This window comes from Seriola dumerili, unplaced genomic scaffold, assembly GCF_002260705.1.
Source record: "Seriola dumerili isolate Sdu_G_001 unplaced genomic scaffold, Sdu_1.0 BDQW01000110.1, whole genome shotgun sequence".
Taxonomy (NCBI): domain Eukaryota; kingdom Metazoa; phylum Chordata; class Actinopteri; order Carangiformes; family Carangidae; genus Seriola; species Seriola dumerili.
In genome coordinates, this window is record NW_019174365.1 from 10,265,455 (window position 1) to 10,280,983 (window position 15,529).

The 15,529-nt window shown below is 42.8% G+C and overlaps 1 protein-coding gene across 5 annotated transcripts in view; it reads left to right on the top strand.

Annotated features, from left to right (window-relative positions):
- LOC111223252 (RNA-binding motif, single-stranded-interacting protein 3) overlaps positions 1-15,529 on the top strand; it is a 270,217-nt gene that overhangs the window by 135,084 nt on the left and 119,604 nt on the right. The gene's annotated exons all lie outside the window — the stretch shown is intronic.

The following is a 15,529-nucleotide window of genomic DNA, read 5'->3' on the forward strand; positions in this document are numbered from 1 at the left end:
GCCATCACTCTTTAGGCTGTGTCTTGTCACAGCAATCCGAGTCCTTTTCAGACATCAGCCAATGAAGCCTTGCTCCGTAAATCAGCCATTTAGCAAGTAGCTGGCTCACACTGCAGGAAGGCTTCAGGTAAACAACCTGCTTGTGGATGGCGCTGCCCTGCTTCAGAGGATAAGCAGGCAGGCAGTCGCCGTTTCAGCCCCTCCATAGCTGCTCCTCCATTTCCTGTGTTGTCATATGGAAGACAATCTTTTGGTGAGTGTGTTTCTGTAAAAGGTCCATTAGTGTCTGCACAGTAAATTGTGCTCACATGCAGCGATGACATTAGTGGCTCGTTTAAAATTGTTTCTTGAGCACACAGGCAACACGCACTTACATGCTTGAACATACACGACCAATTAGAGGGCTAATAAGCTAGTTGGGATTAGATAAACTTTAATTACCATCATTGTTTCACTCACCTTCCCAGGGTCTTTGCTCTGTTTTCACTTCAGCCACCTGCATCAAACGGCTGTAAATACATTTCACACGCTTTTTATTTTTTGTGTAATCATTTGGTAATCAAGACCAACCTAGTCTTCAGTGGAGAAACAGGGAGAATGAGGGAGAGAATGGAGCGATAGAGGGATGAGAAAAAAAAAAGAGATTAGTGTGCTACTTGCCCCGAGGTGTCTGGCAGCACTGTTTAAGAGCTATTGAAGTTCCATCAATACTTTTAATTGCTTTTTGTGGTTTCCCGGGCTCTGAAGTGTGGCCTTTCAAGGTGAAGCTGTCTTCTTAACCCTGCTCCACACCTGAGTTTATCCTGCCAGGCATTCACTGGGTCAAAATGTTGCGGAAAAGAACCTCCGCCTTTTAGAGGATAGGAAAAAAAAGGGCTGATTATCTTGACGGGTCCTTTTAGTGAATCCTACGGGCTATTAAAGACAAGACTGGATGCATGTTAGTAGGAAGGATGTCTGTACAGGTCACAGGACACAGCGCAGGGTGGATTAAAGAGGAGAAAGGCACAGTCAAGGGAGGTTAGGCGGATTGAGACAGGAAAAGGAGGCGAGGCTCTTTCAGTTTCTGTGATGGAAGAAATACACTGTGCTCAATCACAGGTTATCCCTCTCTGTGTCCAGCTGACCTGAGTTATGCACAGCGCAAAAACATCAGCTCAACTTAGCACTGCGTTGTGTGTGAGACAATGTTTCCCATAAGTCACCCTCCTGGAATGCAGCGCTGCTGAAATGCCAAGAAGCAAATATAAGCAGACATATTTTATGAGTGGAAAGGATGGTCCTGCTCTGTACCCAGCGAGGGAGAGGGAGGTGGACAGAGGGGAGATATGTTCGGAGAGGAAGGAGGAGTGTGGGGAGTAACCTTGAGGAGAAAATTACAGTTCTTCAGTGTTTGAAAGACAAGTTGAGAAGAGAAGCTCCACAAAAACACAATTTCTACTCCTACAACTCCACATCTCTCCCGCTATCTCCTGAAAGGTGAGCGGGTATCAAAGCGGAAACGAGCCAAGCCGGTGTATTGAAGCCTGATGAGCTGGCGTGCGTCTGCGCTCCTGGCAACAAAGCCAAATCGACACATCGCCCTGATCTAGTCACGCATTGTTTCCAGTCATCTGACCCCCTGACCCTGACACTTGTTTAAATGTCAGAGAGGCTGCTTATCACCGCTGTGCCACCATCACACAGCGAGCATCCCTTACCTCTATTTCTTCTCCCTCTCCACCCCCCCGGTGTTATTTTGTGTTTAGTTCAGCTCAGTGAGCGCACTGCCAAAACAACGTGAGAAAAATGGGATAGAGAAGAGGTCAGAACCAGTCATCTCTGAGAGGGAGCTAGCTAGAGCGAAAGATCAACAGTCAGCCAGTGAAAAACAAGGAGGCTAACTTATCTCCTACTCACTGACTAACTTTTCCACTCTGTTTTAATTTTTAATTTTTTTTTTTTTATCATTCAAAAGCTTTGTCAAACACATTCACAAATTTTAATACTATGCTGTAATTATATTTTATTGATACAGTATATCCCTTATTATGATATACCTTTTTGATTTACTCTATGTCTTACGCAATCTGGTGTAGCCACCATTAGGCTGTACTGACATGAGCACCGCATGAACAAAAGCACACACAGCCCATTTCATGTCATTTCAGTACATCCATTGCTTCGAGGCAGTGAGGAGTGCAAATGCAAAGGGTTCTGGGGGAAAAAAAAAACACAAACACACACGCACACTAGAAGAGCAATAAACTGGCTCAACTTTTTCCACAGCGCGATGTGATGTTATCTGGCAAGGTGCCAGATGAAAACTTCAGTTTGTGATTTATTACGTTGTAATTTGTTGCGTAAAAAATCTTTGCATATGACGTTGTGGCAAGTAACTGTGCAGAGAATATGTTATTTGTTACAATGAAAATTACTTCATAAAGCACAAGCTTGACTGGCTATTTGAACTGGACATGTAGATCCCATACACAGTTTGGTGTTTCAACATATAGCAAGTTCAGCATGATAGATTCTCCTGGACATATTTGTTGGCAAAAGCTGCACCCAAAGCTGTTTGAGTCTTTGCATAAACTTTAGGATTATTGTGCAGGTTTACAGGTTTACAGGTTAGCTTGTTTACTTTTGCTACTGTAGGGATGTTTGTGTACATGTAGCTTTGCATACATCTACACTATGTATGTTCAATATTCTTAATTAATGTTTAATGCGGATGTATGCCTTCAGAGAAGTATTTCATTGGTTGTGCTGATAAAATGCCTATAAAAAGAATGATATCAGTGTGAGAGAGACGATAGGAGGATGGAGAGTGGATGATATGCGAGATGGAATAGTGAGCGTGGGAGTGAAAGCTGTCTGTTGTAGAAAAGCAGAACAAACAGTGATGACGTTTTCGGTACTTACAGGTCAGGTGTCAGGGAAATGCGTGTTTTAGCGTGCATACAAACATAGGCCAACACAGGTACGGCACCCACGCACAAACATGAACACATTGTTCCTCAACTACCGCACATCTATCTATACGTTTACCCTCACTGAATGAGTGTGTAAAGCCCTGTTTTGAGTACCACATCACAAAAACTACACACGAAGATCATGTAATACACCTCTCCCACGCACTCAAACACAAAGGGCACACTGTGTGACACACACACACACACACACACACACACACACACACACACAAAGACTAATCATACCCCCACACGCACTCCCCATCCATCTGCCTGAGGTGTGTTAGGCTCTTGCAGCAGCAGTAGCCATGCAACAGATCTATCAATCCTTTTCCTAACATCACAGTATGTGTGCCTGCCTGCCTGTCTGCCTGTTCTGGCTGCTCTCCTCCACCACGCAGGCCTTTCAATGAGCCTCTCTATCTTCCCAGCGCTGACTCACTCCCTCGCTCCCTACCTTACTCTATGACACACACACACACACACACACACACACACACACACACACACACACACACACACACACAGACACACACAGACACACACAGACTTGCCAGGGACAAACACACACACTCAAATTCTTGCAAGAGTACACAACAGATGCACATAAACTGTGCATGCTGATAAATACACACACACATGCTTTGGATGTAGCCCAGTTCAGAGAGAAATGGGAACAGGAAGTTGTGAAAAGGGCTTTAGGGCTGTCAAGCGCTGTGGGTGAGTGGAGGTCTTCAGCTCTTCATCTCTCTTTCTCTCTCTCTCTCTCTCTCTCTCTCTCTCTCTCTCTCTCTCTCATGCTCCTCCACACTCTCACACTGCTTCTCCTTCCCTCTTTGTCTCTGTTTTTCTCCCTCGCTCTCATGCTCTGTCCATCTCTATATCTGTCTGTGCACTTCCACATTTACTGTAGAAATACAGCAGAGATTTGGGGTTTGCATCACAGATGGAGTGGAGGATTGAGGATGGCAGAGGGAGAAAGAAAAGGAATAGATTGCGAGAACCCAAAACCGCTCATTTGCCATCCATGCCCACAAGGGCCTCTTAAAAGGCAGCGGCGGCATTTGAAATAAAGCAGGGCTGACCGAATGGAGACATTTTATTTTTCCTGCCAGTGCCCGGAGGCAGAGGAAATGACCTCAGCCCTTTAAAGGACCTCCGTTTCCTCCTCCGCCGCTGGGAGATAAGGCTATGCCGAGATTCACCGGTCTGACTGGCGCTCTGCCGCGACGGCCCACCGCACTGAATTGTGGGAGATAGATGAGATGAGAAGATAGTCTCCCGTGACTGTGTGTTTGGCACTTTGTTGTTCATTTCTTTGCCCAGTAACTTGCCATCCATTTTGTATGAGGATGCTAAAAACTCACAAGGGCATTACATAAACTTGCATCTTGAAAGAATTACCGTCGCCTCTTCTGTATTATGTGAGTGACTTGATGTAACACGCTAACTTCCTGTTTTGTCCCCTTTAAATAAAAATCACGTTTGAAGTATCCAAACATTTGGTTTAAAGTAACATATACGTCCGACTGAAGACCCCGGCCTTGCCTACAGTTCGTAAATTTGGACACACTGACTCCCTTGCCTGTTGAATGCTGAATAAATTTTTCCTCGCTAGGCTACATTCACTGAGCCTCAGTACTGTGTGAGCCTGTCAGAGGCTTGACCATTACAATCTGAAGCATCCTTTTCCCTTACCACAGGATCAAGCTAATGGAGAAATATAGGCAGTGTTACATTCTAACAAAACAGATTTATTGCTGCATCAGTGCCTGAGTGGAGTATTGCATGACTCCAAGCATAAGGGCTATTGATGAATGAGGTGACGCTCTCCAAAAAGGCCTGTTTTTCATTGTCATGTGCATGTGTATCCGTGTATTTGGGGTTGGATGGGGAGGAGGAGGGAGGGGTGGGGGAGAAAAGGGAGAGAGTGCTTTTTGCATTCGTTATTGGTTTCTCATTAGAGGGCCGAGATATAAACATTTGTCTATGTTGTACACGATGCCGGCGCAATTAAGGATTCTCTTTGCCGCCCCCTCTGCCCTTTGAAAGTGAATTATGTGCAGATGAGAATCTCGACTGAAGTGCGGCCAACAGCGGACCTTTTCCAAATGCCTCTGTTCCCTCAAAGCCATTCCAGAAAGAGGCGAGATCGGTTGAAGGAGGGAGGGGAGAGAAAGTGTGTGCCGTTTCCTGCTTTCATTGCGTATTAATGATTCTAATTAGCAATAGCTGAGGGATAATCACATTGATTTGGACAGATTCAGCATGCAGAACTCCACTGGATAACACCCGCAGCCTTTGTTAGCATCCCTTCCCCCATCACATGCACACAAAAAGACACACACACAAATCAATTTTCTCCCCCCCCCCCCCCCAATATACATTCCAGTAAGTTCTAAGTTGGCTGTTTACCAAGTCGGCGTATGATTGGCCAAGTTTGTCGTAAATAGAAGCAGCCGGGCCATCAGCGCCGCATTCCTTGAGCTCTGACCTTTTGTACCACCCCCACTTCCTGCGCTGTTTTTGCATGCAGTGTGGTCGTTGCCTGTATATGTGTGTGTATTTTTAATGCTTGTGTGTGTGCGTGTAGTCGAGGTCGTGGTGAGGTGACATCCAGGAGCCACAGAATTACGCCTCAAAATAGACCGAGGTGTCCCGAGACTATTTTTACACAGAGATCCATTGCAGATTTGTGCAATTTATATTATTGTACAATAAAATTGTATTATATTTGTTCATTTTCTAAACTGTTGTTCTTCACTGCCTGTGCCCCGGATCCAAACAAAGACAGAGAAATCTGTATTAGATTTCAACAAAATACAAACAGGCTCTTGGCAATCTCTGTTGCAGATTTTTGTCACCATCATGGCTTTCTTCTCTAGTCACTGACTCAGTCCATTTTACAACACAACCCTGGGCTCCCTGTTGCTTGTCTTGTTTGTTGACAAATGCCTCGGAGGGCACTGGTGGAAGGTGAGGGGGCGTACCTCCAGTCATCTCTTATCCCAGACCTCACACGTGGATGGCAGGGGAACCACAATGAGAGATACGGCCTTCCACTGACCTGACAAGGCCCTGGCCCCTTGAATATCCCCTGACTAATGATCATACCCTTGATTAGTTAAGGAAGGCATAAATCATAACTGCAGTGAGGAGGAAGGCTAGCTGGAGGCGGCCAGACCGTTCCTCATGAATGACTAACAGATGCAAGTCAAAAAAGAAAAAAATGGGCTGCCTAGATGTTCAGAGGAATGGGACACTTTGTCTTTGTCCAGAATTTAATGTTTGTCTTTACCTGGAGATTTTGCCCATGTTCAGAGGGCGCTTGATTTTCATTGATCCGGCTTTATTCAAATATTTAGCCTGTCCCTCTCATCTCGCTGGTGGTGCTTTCAGGCCTAGTACATGACGTGATACGATTGCTTATTACAAACTACCACCCAAATGGGGATAAAATGCTAGCACACAAGTTGGCACTCAGCATGAATATTAAAGTTATTAATCTCCAGGTATATCTGGAATGAAGGGAGGGCAGCTGTTTGAAGATATCCCATAGGTGAAGTGAAAGAGAAATGTGACAGAAGGACTGCACCTGCTCTTTGTGTAAAAAATGTGCTTGAAGTGCTTGTGGCATTTTCACATCAACAGGTACCATAATGAGCAGCTATTCAAGGGTGTTTGACATTCTAACCTGAGTGTGTATGAAAGTGTGTGTGTTTCTGCGTGTGTGGGCGCACTTGTGTTGCTATCTATACACGTCATAACGTGTGATTATGCTGCCATGTGTGTGTCGACTGGCATTTAGCAGTTTGTGTTTGCTTGTACACTCGTTAGTGGTAGTACTTAGCCGTGTAAATGCATGTGTGTGTGTGTGCGTGTGTGAGTGTGTGTGTGTGTGTGTGTGTGTGTGTGTGTGTGTGTGTGTNGTGTGTGTGTGTGTGTGTGTGTGTGTGTGTGTGTGTGTGTGTTGTATGTGTTCTTTGCAATATCTGTGTGGGGGTTCTATATAGCCTCTCAGTTTTTTTGCCACAGGTCTCATTTTAACAACCTCTTGACAAGTAATTAACACCCTTCAGGTCTCAAACCATTCTCGAGTGCTCTTCACATGTTGCACCAAACACAGGGGGGTTTTGCTGTTAAGCAAGCAAGCTGATGGAGCCACCCAGGAGGCGAGCGGCGATGCCATTTAGGGATCTGAATGACGACCATGTCTGCACACGTTTAAGTTTTTCTTTCACGGCATGTTCTGCCCCTTTAAATCAGTGAATGGCAGCAATGAGTAGATCTTCTTTAACTGTGTGAATACTTTGTTTTTGAATGCCTCCTCAGGTCTGTGAGGATAATGCTGTATCCCCAGAGAATTTAGAGGCAATGACTGGAAGCTATACTTCATCTGAAACCAGACTCCATTTGTCTTGATACCAGTTTTTAGCAGCACAGTGTAGATTGTAACATAACATATTTTAAATAGTGTCTCGGCTGTCAGGCTGAATTTAGAGCTGAAATGTAGTAGAAGCCATATGGCGCTGTGCTATAGCTAATGAGTGTGAATAGATATGAATTAATTAAGGAACAAAAGAAAGACTGTAGAAAAGGAAGAAAAATGATGAAGAGGAAAATGACGTTGAAAGAAATGCTGAGATATAGAGGAAATGAACCCATATGTTAAGATATTTCAATATTGACCAGTTAAAATGTTAATCTCACATAGTTCTGTGTTTCACATTTCATCCTTCCTTCAGTATTAACAAAATAGCTTCATTATGACAGTTTCTACAGTGTGATTTGGCACCAGTCTTGTCTTCATAGTTTCTAAAGAATATCAGAGCAGGTGAAAATGTGTTGCTAGCATGAATGTTAAACAGTTTCTACCCCTAACGTGCATCCAATCTTTTCGCTACTGTATGCATCAGTTCTGTACGTGCATTGTTGCACAGAATTCATCTATAACACTTACACAAATATTGGATGAGGGGCGCCTTTTTTTAACCTCCTGCTCAGTTTGTCTTCAGCACAATGAGCTGCCAGTGGCCCCCTTGGCCCTAAGCCCTGGCACTCTGCCCTCTGCAGATCCCGACTGCAGCTCTCTGACAAGGACACTCCTGCACCTGCAAGAGAAGATGACAGGAAATACAATACAGCCAGTAGGCTGGCTGCTTCAGCCCAAGACGAATGCCTTAGCTATAAATCCATGTTGCAGGGTTGATAAGTTAATTGCCTGTACCGCTATCTCCTCGCCAGTGTCTAATATAAAACAGCCCTCTGTGAGAGTTATTTTACAACAAATGGGTATTGTCTCCAAGCGCAAGGCAGGCAGGATGGTGACACTGGACAAGTAAATGAGGGATCTTTATTTTGAGGAGTTCCAAGAGCTGCTGTGTGTGTGTGCGTGTGTGTGTGTGTGTGTGTGTGTGTGTGTGTGTGTGTGTGTGAGTGCGTGCATAACAGCAATTTCATGTTCGTATGGTGCAAGTTCTTGCTAATTTTACCTCATCTGTCATTTAAGTTCATGTGTGCAGAAACACAATGTGGATTTACAGCTGTTTTGTGTTTGCAGATGTTTATTTTGTAGGTTGTCAGACGTAGATGAGGCTCTAGTTCTACTGGGGAAGTGTTGCCTTACGACTTCTCACTTTTCTGTGGTGTTAATGCTCTGATGGCAGTGATGTGGTCAGAAGTGCCTAACCCAAAGCTAACATTGTAATACACACCATAAAAAAGAAAAAAAAAATTGCAGATGTTTCTCTGTGGGACTGAAAGATAGATTTATGATCCTCCCCTGTTTACTCATGTACCCACACATGCACACACACACAAACAAAAAAGTTGGAGGTCATACACACCCATTGAACAGACACACAAGCACAGAGATACACATTCACGCACACACCCCACCACATGGTTTAGTGGAGGGTAGCCGCAAAATTTATCATCAGTCAGCTGCTGGTGGTGCAGGATAAATGGAGGAGGACAGAGGAATGCAGTCCCAGTGAGGATGCTCTCTCTGGGTTTGGAGTGTGACCAAGGCGGTCTTGGTTTGGCCGCAGTTAGTCATGGGTCCATCTTGCTATTTAAAACCCCCATGCCTCTCCCTCAGTGTTAGCACAGCTCACCACAACCTCCCGAAACCATCACCCACCCTCCCCGCTGGGCAGAAGCTTGGTGAAATCCCCAAATGAACCGTAGACATCTATAAATGTACAAGCAATAAAATATTTCAATGGCTTCTTTTCATTCATTCTGTATTTAGGTTTTTTTCTTCTGAATTCCTTCTGTTAGGACATGTCACATAAACACATCTGTAATGCCTTAGTGAGAGTAGCTGTGTCATTATAACTAACAATGACTCTTGTTATCAAATCATTATTTTTATAGGATTAATCACTGAATCAGTAAATCTAATACATTTTAGAAAATAGAGAAAAAGTGAGTCTTCATAATTTTCCATGGCCTTAGGTGACTGCTTCAGATTGTTTGTTTTGTCTAATTAACATTACAAAACCCACAAATTTACCCATTTTACAGCAATGTAAAAAAGAGAATAACCTCACTAGTTGAATTTACAGAAAAACGTCCACAGTTTTATTAATCAAGTGATTATTTTAGTCATCGAAGAAAAATTTCTAATATTTGCTGGTTCAAGTTTCGCTAATGTGAGCAGGTGCTTCTTTTCTCAGTTTTATATCACTGTAAACTGAATATCTTTGAGCTTTGGACTTCTGATGACACAAAAAATAATCAATAATCATGACATCACCTCAGGCTCTTGACTTTAAATGGGCATTATTCATTCTTTCTGACATTCAAAACAACATAAAAAATAAAAGAAAATGATTAGATTAATCCTTAGTTGCGGCGCCAAAAACTTCATCGATTAATTTTCTCTTGATCAACAAATGTATTAATTGACTGGGCTCAGTGCTTATATTATTGTGTATTAAGTATATACACACTCGCAAATATACAAATACAAAAAAAAGTCACATGCAGGCATTTGTACACACAGTCTGTGTATATCGATACGTATATGCAGTTCAAAGGCAGAACGAAGTCAAAATGATGCAGATACCACACGATGGAATGAGATGCGGCACTATACGGCTGCACCATGAATCATAAGAATCATATTACAGGCATTGCTATGCATATTTGTCCATGGAGTGGTCCATCTATCTCCTCCATTAACCATAATTACTTTTATACATGCAAAGTAGGAATTATTAACATACGTGTAACCACAATGATTAATCACCCATGTGCAACGGCAGCCTCAGAACTCCTCTTGATGACTCACAAGGACATAAACAATTACACTGTTTGCCCTGTACACTATTGTAATGCTCCATGACTTGTCACTGATTCATTATTCATACTTAGGGCATTATTATTCCATTGTACGTGGTGCAAAATGGGATCATTAGCGCTGAATATGAGAATGTGAAAAATGAAAATATTGGGGAAAATGGTGGTGGATATCGTGGGTAGGAAACCCCAAACAATCCTGACTATTAGCAGATAAAGAATGGTAATTTCCCCAGAAGTAATTAGGATTAGCATAATTTGATGGTGAATGCATGAATGATGCATGGATGATTGATATGTCGATACACGCACTGTAATGAGTCCCTTATCTCCGCTTTTCACTGAAGACTTTTGTGTGGAGCGTAGCCCGAGGGGGCATCTACTGTAGTACTAGACCTCCGCAGGGGGAATATGTTAGGGAGCACCCTGCCTCATACACACAAGTGCAGTCACTGGGGCTACAGTAGAGTGGAAGTGGTGGTAGCATACTATAGCATCATCCTGTAGTAACTGATTGAAGATGGTCCTTTTATCTTGACAGGCTCCCTGTTAGAGCCAGACCAGGAAATATGATATGGCAGCTCATGTTCTCTCAGAGAGACAGACAGTCTGTGTGTCTGTGCATACAGTGTGCGTGCGTGTGAGTGCATGCGCGTGTGTGTGTCAAACACCCAGTGTGCTTGTGTGAATGTGTGTTGTGTGTCAACTCTGTGTGTGTGTGTGTGTGTGTGTGTGTGTGCATATTAGTGTGCAGCTGCACAGCATTATCAGCAGCCACGCATGTAGCCAGTCACTTTGAGCTGCTTTTAAGTGACAGCTATCGATTGGATGTTTGTGTTGTTGCAGAGGCTTCAAAGCAGCACCTTGCCCTCTGCATCCCACTTGAGATAGTAACTGTAGAGTACCCATATTGAATACAGTAGGAGTACAGCATGTACTTGGCTTCAGAAACTCATTCTTCAAGCAACATCTGTGTGCATCTGTGTGTAGGTGTGTGTGTTGTTTAAGTGTGTGGAGTGCGGTGTCTTAAATTGAGTGTAACGTTGTTCCTTGACTCTTTGACCCTGCTGCTTCCTCGCAACTTAATCGACTTCTTCCTCTGCTCAGCGACTGAACGAGGATCAGTGTAGCATACAGTAAATGCATCTGCAAATGTATACACCCGTCCATACATTAGCAAGTATACAAACCTAGTTTAAAAGGGCTAGTTCACCAGAATTATAAAACAACTTTTTCTCACACTGTCTATACAGTAGGATTTCTGCCTCAACCACAATGGAGGTACATTTAAAAACAATGTCCCAATAACTCTGGATAAACCATTGAACATACTGAGGATATTTATACCAGTCATTGTGATGGAACTCAAAGTCAAATCAAAATTAAAATATCAATACATCAATACAGTGGTCAAAAATTTTAATCAAAGAAAAGGAGAAATTGAAGTTTCTTTTATTTATCTTAGGTAACAGTGCTCCTTTCATTGGTATGAGAGGCGAGAGGAGTGAATTTTTGGTACTTACTGACACTGTCTCTGCTGATAATTTGATAAAAACATCAAAATCTGTGTTAGCAGGCACTACAAAAAGTTCATCACCTCAATTTACAAAGTCACAAAGACAGTTAACCAGCTGGTGGGCAACATCATTACCTATTTCTTAGTCCCATAAGTGATTCGAGCACTCCCTGTAGTTAATCTGTGACACTGTACGTTACTCTGAATTAAGACTGAAATCACAGAAGGCTGAAGTTAGAGGACAACCTGTTTCTGTGAATTTTCACCGTCTGGTTACCATCACTATAGCTAAACCCATGAGAGCCAGACAGCTGACACTAGTTTTATCCCCGTCGTTTCTACAGTATAACACAGGACAAACACAGCCCTGAGTATGCGGCAGCTGTCGATGACTCAACAGGGGTTGAACAAATGAAAAGGAACATCTAGTGGAGATCAATGCCAATGTCAGTGAGCTAGCCTAACTAGTGTCCGATTTCCAAGTGGAATACAAACTTCACAGCACAATGGATCCTGCCAATTTTCAATGTTGAAGGGGACAGGCGTCTTTAGTTGTAGTATGGTACATAACAAACAGTGTGTGGATTTGTTAAAAAAAGGGGGGAAACTGCCTCATTCAGTTGTACACTTCTAGCAGCGTCACCGTCATGCGATGTCAGTCAGCCGCTGCCAATAGGCATGAAGCTCGAACACTGTTTCCACACGTCCCAAATCCCTATAGTACCCTTATAGTTTACATCTACATACAAAGAGAAAGAAAAAACCAAAACGTGTAGTTATGTTTTAAACCCAATTCTCAATCTTAATACTTACCTAAATTATAAAATGATAAATAATTCTTATTAATCTAAGTATAATGTATAAACTTATACTTTACTCTTTGAACGGTGAGGATGAGCCTGAATGACCCACTTAACTTCATTATTCTAATGCTACAAATTGTTTCTCACAAGTATTGAAGCAGAAGAGCTCACACACACACACACACACAAAACACACAAACACAGATACAAATACGCCGACTTTTCCATAACCTCCACAACTCTTTTGCCTTGACTTGAGATGTCTCCATGTCTCTCAATTATTATTCACTTTTCGAACAAAACAAGCCTTTAACAGTTTTACCCCGTGGCTACTGATCAAACATTCCACAATACAGAATCATTATGCATATATCAGCTGCAACAACCGCACAGGAGAAGAGAAAACCGGATCTGCAAGTGGAGGCAGCTCGGCTGAGTGTCGATTCAGCTGACCCCAAATAACCCCCTTCCTTTTGTACACACCGTTTCTCTCACTGTCTTTCTCTGCACCCTCCCCTCCTCTACTTCCTCCATTCAGAGCCGCCTGAATATAGGTCAGCATTCTCTAAAATCCTCACCCTGCTGAAAGTTTGATAAGTACACTCCAGGTGGTAGTGGGTGAATATTAAATTTGTAATTGGGAGTCCCAAGTATCCACCATTGGAATATTCTGATTATTAAAGAGGATCAGCCATCACTCAATGTGTGCCTTTAATATGGACCCTCCCTCCTTCATTGTGTTTAAATGGTCAGTTCCTCCAAATGATATAAAAGCACATCTAGTGGTGTCTAGCCATGCGGATAGTTTTGGCTTTACTCACCCAAATTTGTATATATCTCTTCGTTTCTCTGTCTTCATCCCAGGGCAATGGAGGTGAATGAAATGTTGTTTGTGGTACCGTGAAAACATAACTTTTAAAAGACATCATGTTCATCATGTTTCCAAAAACAATATTCCCCCTTCCCTGGATATTCCATTGTGAACAGTTTTCACTGAAATGTATTTTTACCAGAAGAACACAGACATGTGACAAATTAAAGGGAAAACCCTGCATATAAAATGAGTGGAAAAACATCACGATGCCTGCAGATGGCTCCATACAAGACACGAGGTGTCACTGAACAGTTTAACGAGTATAAATATGATGCGAATCACATGCCCTAGCCTTCACAGTGACCACGTCTCAGCCCAACTGAAAACGAGACTGTCCTCCCAAGAAGAAGAGACAACATCAGTCATTTTCAGCGAGTGGCCCAAACTGACATATGTTTGCGTTCATGTGACAAAGCCCTCTAGAATGTGTAGGAATGATGCCAGGAGAAAAGGAAGAACTATTATAAAGTGACAAAGTCTGTGTAGGAGGGAGGTCAGAGTGGATGGATGGGTCAACACAACATTAGCCTTTAACACAGGGGAGTACTGTTCATTTCCTGTTTCAAACCTTAAGTCAACGATAGTGTCTTTTATTCATCAATGGAATCATCCCCGAACCCTAACCACGTGTTTGCTATATTCAGCATGATGACGAAGGTCCTCTAAACTTACTGCAGGACATTTTTTTAATCCAAACCATGATTTTCCCCTCAACATAATTTCATTTTTGTGACTAAATCTAACCAAACCTCAACCGCATTCTTAGCCACCATCTGAAAAACAGATTTATTTTTGATTTGTAAACGTTTTGGACGGGGCAGACAAATAATGCAGTCCTGCCAATAGGGTTATCAGATCAGAAAACGCCTTTATGTGTCATTCTAAAGACATTACAAAGACACTTTATGTTGGTATTTTGTTATACATCTGTAGTCCCATGTATTTCTTCATTGCTGTGAGCACCACAAATAAAATTAAATCACCAACAGTGTATTTGGTTGGCGGCAAAAGATGCAGAAAATATGCTCTTTCTCTGTGCAGCAACGTTCAGTTCACAGTCTCAGTTGTGACTAGAGTTAGCCTCAATTTACTAATCTAATCCGTACTAATACTAATCCAATAATATTAAAACAAGCTCGCTACAGTTTAAAAACAATGTTTTGACAGCAGCCACGTGGGAAATCAAACTTTAGACAGCCAGCTACAATTTCTGACATGCCAGATATTCTCCCAATTCCCCAAGAGCCGGATCCTCATCATCTTCTGATGCCCCTGAACTGAACGTCAAACGACAACCAATCTGATTCTAAAATTCAGAGGTGAGCGAATCTCAGTCCAAATCAGGCTAAATGGGTACGTTGTCATCCCTGCTTAAGTTAAATAAAAGATGGGAAACCCTGGTCATTGCAGCACTTACAAAAAATCTTTCATGGTCCAGTTTCTCTGACTGTCGCTGGTATTTGAATCTGCACATTTCACTCTGGCTCTTCATATTTCCACAATTAAAGGCCCACCCCTCCCAGCCCCGCTCTAACAGCTGGCCATTAATCAGTCCTTGCGCTCAATTTCTCTTCCGCCACTGGTTATGATTTTCACATTACTCCACACTCCTTCACCGCCATCCGACAGGAAAATGACCCAAACCCCCACCACCACCACCACCACCACCAACACACAGACACACACCTGAAATGTCTAAGAAAGTGAGATGTTTGTTGATTGTATGAAAGCGAACTGCACACAGACAGGGTGAGAAAGTAAGGTGTTTATGTGTATGTGTGTGCTAGTATGTGTGAGTACATGATCCTTTCTAACATGATGGGGTAACCACGCCAGCGAGTCCCCCCTCCCCACCTCACACCCATTATCCTTTTCTAATTACACTTTCCTTCTGAAACAGTGGATCAGAGGGCACCATTGACTGCTTTTAATCCGCCACCAAATTTTAATTAACACAGACGTGACCCCCGTCTCCGATACATCCCGGAGAACGTCGGGATCACAATAACTCATAAATCACAGCCACAAATTTCATACCCTCCACTTTCCTCCGCTGATGAATTTCCAGATGGGGGCT